The sequence below is a fragment of the Cicer arietinum genome, chromosome 5 (assembly GCF_000331145.2).
Source record: "Cicer arietinum cultivar CDC Frontier isolate Library 1 chromosome 5, Cicar.CDCFrontier_v2.0, whole genome shotgun sequence".
Taxonomy (NCBI): domain Eukaryota; kingdom Viridiplantae; phylum Streptophyta; class Magnoliopsida; order Fabales; family Fabaceae; genus Cicer; species Cicer arietinum.
Window position 1 is genome coordinate 60,549,889 of NC_021164.2, and position 4,292 is coordinate 60,554,180.

Consider the following 4,292-nt stretch of genomic DNA (forward strand, 5'->3'; position numbering starts at 1 on the left):
ACATTAAACTATTTTTATTTGTATCTTTTCAGTCAATTTGTTTAGTGTTTAGTGTTTTTCCATTTGGTTTTTGAAGAAAGTATTTACTATTTTGAGTAATTAATGAATTTAATTATTTGACTTTGGGATATTGCAGCTTCGGATGTTGGTTGTTGTTGTCGGATGTTTATGAAAACATCTTCGCGCGCGGCAACCAAACAGGGCTTGTCCTTCCGACCTTTACGATTCTTAACAAACCTTTAATCCCGTCCTCATTCAACCAATCACATCATCATTTCACCTACAGTTTTGCTAATCTCGGTTAAGGATTCATCGAACCTGGACCATTTTCTCTTACCCCATTTTGCATTCCACCACTTGTTTTCTCTATATTTATTGTCATCGCATTCAAAGTGCAAAAAAAAATATCGAATCTTTTCACATAAAGGCACATGAGAACCATTGATTTTGGAGAGTGGAAAGCATAGCTTTTAATTCATTCTTTTATTTCAATTCTGGGGTATACTTAAATTTTTATGTTTTTTTTTTCCACTTCTCTGTGTGATGTTGGTCTTTCTCAGTTTATGTTTTAATTTGTCCTTTTTACACGAATTCTGACAGGGGAGTGTTTTAAAGTACATTCGTGCAAAAAAACAAAAAAGAAGAATACTTTTGGCGTTATATATATTTGTAATTCTCCACTATCAATGGCTTGTATGAGAAGTTTATGATTGATAGGTGAGTCTATAGTCTATTTTATACTTTATTCCCTAAACTTATGATCTTGAATACACGTTAATTAGTGGCTCATAAGAGCCAGAAAAAGTCTAGATTTTTTTTTCTATTTGAAGAATGTGTCCATGTTCTTCACTGTTTCATTTGCATCCATATCATATAAAGTACAAGTACATGCTTTGGTGCTATGTTAATCATAACTTATGTATTTGTATTAGTATTATTTTATTTGTATTAGATAGCTTGATGGATTAATAATAATAATTCATTTTCACAATCTCGTCTGAAAGTACACTTCAAATAACAGTTAGCTGCAGAGACATTTGATATACGTGAACACATATTTTAACTTGAGTTACCCTTTTTTGTTCACATTTAGTGTATATGGATTTTTCCGCTAGACTATTTCACATCACTAAGCAATGAAGTACACTATAAACATTTAATTATGTCGCATGTTTAAAAAATATGTATCCTTACATACCATAAATTATAGTTAATGGAATCCTCAAAAGTAAACCGGTTGTTCCTGTTGTTCAGTCAAATATGTATTTTTATTGTTTTCTTTCATTTGGAGTGACTTTTTGGTCTGAGTTTTATTGAGGTTTAAGGATTTGATTCTTTTCTAATTGTTTTTTTCTACTCTTTCTGAGAATGGCATGTGTAAATACATTTGTGATTTAGAAAGGTACCTGACAAATGAGAATTTTGTACCTATGCTTTCATAACATAGTGGGGCTTATGCGTGACACTCAATTTATTCCACTATTCGTAGGAAAATAATTCACAATCAATTTCTCATAATATGAACAGAATTAGACATCTTTGTCTTCCTCCTAGACATATCTTTTCATCAAATTAGTCTTGAGATTGGACAAGGGAACTTACATGTTGGTTTTGAATTTCTTACTCAAGAATAATAATTTCCAATGAAGGATTGTGATTGGCCTAGATTTAAAACTTCATTGTCTCTCTTTTTCAAACTTCATTGACTTTTTGGTATTCAAAGCATCACATTGTTGATTGTCAAGTGATTTATATTATGAATTTATTTTCTTGTATTCTTCTTGTGTTATTGCAGTTACCAAATTTCTAGATGACCGTGTGACTTGGAAAATTCAATGGTTATTGTTTGGTCTTGATTGAAAATTATGCATTGAAATGCATGGCTGTGACTGTGACAAGTATATAATCCCTTTCACACATTAATTTGTTACGTTTTCAGTTTCAGCTTGAGAACATTGACTCAAAGATAAAGTCATTGAAGTTATATAAACCAGTAGCTTCATAACTGCTTTCCTGCTCAAGAAGGCATTTTAAGTTGAACCAGTGACCGTTCAAATCTTGTGTTAAGGTTGGTTGCACTTTTCAGAATTGTGTCCCTAAGTAGGATCTGTCTTAGGCAAATCCTATATGGTCTTCTGTGGACAGGTACCTGAAAATCGTTCAAAAATTCTACAATGAATGACGTCGTCGTTTAAAAGTAGAAGCTCACAGTGCTCCAAGTCCTCATGTCTGAGATGGGGATTTTATTGGTGTTGGTTCAACACAAATAAGTGAAAAGTAATATATGTATTTCAAAACTCAACTTATATTAACCAATCAAGTCATTGTCTCAACCGAATAAATAAGGAGGACTGTGAATTTCTACTTCTAAGAAACGTCATTGAACGACATTAGAGTTTCACGTGATTTTTAACTACTAGTCCATCGTGGACCACAATAGAAGCGGCCTCTATTATATCATTAATCTACATCTCAAATTCTATATAATATTCATTTATGAACCGTCTATTAGAGCTATAAGCTACCTGGTTGACTTTGCATGCAATTACGAACCACATTCATGTGATTTAATGTTACAGTTAGACTTTATTGCCATCAATACTTATGATTTTTCCCTGTATAATAACAGAGTGAAGGTCACTGTTGATGTCTCCAATGGTTTCTCCAACTGACACAGATATGGAGAAAAACAAGCCAGATGAGAGAAATTTGCTACCTTCATATGATCAAGCACCATACGCACACAAAGTTGCAATTCCTCCAAGACAGAACTTATTCAAGGAATTCCAATACACTGTAAAAGAAACATTCTTTGCTGATGATCCTCTAAGATCCTTCAAAGACCAAACGAATTCGCGAAAGTTAGTCCTCGGTATTGAGGCCATATTCCCTATACTTAATTGGGGTAGAACTTACAACCTTCAAAAATTTAGAGGAGATTTAATAGCTGGTCTCACTATTGCAAGTCTTTGCATACCTCAGGTAAAGTTTGCTTTATCATGCTGATTTTGAGATTGTAAAGAGCACCTAAAATAGCACTCCCTCTAGATGAAATATAAACAAAAAAGTAAACGTATCTAGTGTAAGACCAAATAAGAGTATTGAACCAGATACATCATAACATGTATTTTTTTACTTATATTTCATTGCATAGCAATAACACAATTATAATTCAAATTACTTGACCTATATTTGATGTTCTAATACTCCGCTTGAAAAACAGGATATTGGATACTCCAAGCTTGCACATTTGGCTCCACAGTATGGACTATGTAAGACTTTTATCTCCAACCCCAAGATGTTTTTCTTTTTTAGCTTTTTGGATGTTGAACTGAAATCTTGTTACATTTTGATCTACCCTTTTACAGACTCCAGCTTTGTTCCACCACTGATTTATGCATTCATGGGTAGTTCCCGCGATATTGCAATAGGACCTGTGGCAGTGGTTTCTCTCTTGTTGGGGACTTTGCTTAGTAATGAGATTGATCCTGTTACACATGCAGCAGAATATCAGCGACTTGCCTTTACAGCCACTTTTTTTGCTGGGATTACACAAGCAACACTTGGGATTTTCAGGTATATATATATATATGACACCTTCAACCAATGTTCTAGAATGAATTTTCATTTAAATACTAAAGTTTGTGTCCTATTAGATAATCATGTACTATTAATTGCAACTAATGTTACACAACTTAAAACAACATGATGATCTCAATTATAGTTTGATTGGTTCTATTTTTTCTGTCAAAAAATCACAGGTTAGGATTTTTGATTGATTTCCTATCCCATGCTGCTATTGTTGGTTTTATGGGCGGTGCTGCCATCACAATTGCACTTCAACAGCTAAAGGGTTTCCTTGGCATCCCTACTAAAATGTTCACAACAAAAACCGATATTATATCGGTGTTGCGCGCAGTATTCTCATCAGCACATCATGGAGTAGGCACTCTCATCCCCTCTCTCAATATGCACATGCAAGTTATAATTACTTTCTTCCTCTTCAGATTAATACACCTAATATTATCAGAATACCAGGTGTCCTAATCTGAAGAGGTCAATGCCTAATATTAAAGTTTGCTAACTAGTGTGTATGCTTGTAAGTTCAAAATTGATCGATGATCTAATGTTTAATATCTTGCAGTGGAACTGGCAAACTATATTAATCGGAGCTAGCTTTTTGTGTTTTCTTCTGGTCGCCAAATATATTGTATGACATTATACTCCCTATTTCATCTTACTATTATTCCTTAGTAGTTAGGTATATAAAGTGTTTTTCTAATGAATTCATG

At 33.4% G+C, this 4,292-nt stretch overlaps 1 long non-coding RNA gene and 1 pseudogene across 1 annotated transcript in view; one reads left to right on the top strand and one right to left on the bottom strand.

Moving 5' to 3' along the window:
• The first annotated feature begins 2,646 nt into the window (after nucleotides 1-2,646).
• Nucleotides 2,647-4,292, top strand: part of LOC101510930 (sulfate transporter 1.3-like) — a 4,774-nt pseudogene continuing 3,128 nt past the window's right edge.
• The window catches only part of LOC113786727 (uncharacterized), a 3,842-nt gene continuing 2,606 nt past the window's right edge, over nucleotides 3,057-4,292 (bottom strand). Inside the window, exon 2 of the long non-coding RNA XR_003473019.2 lies at nucleotides 3,057-3,488. This is a non-coding gene — a long non-coding RNA (uncharacterized lncRNA). The remainder of the gene's footprint in view (nucleotides 3,489-4,292) is intronic.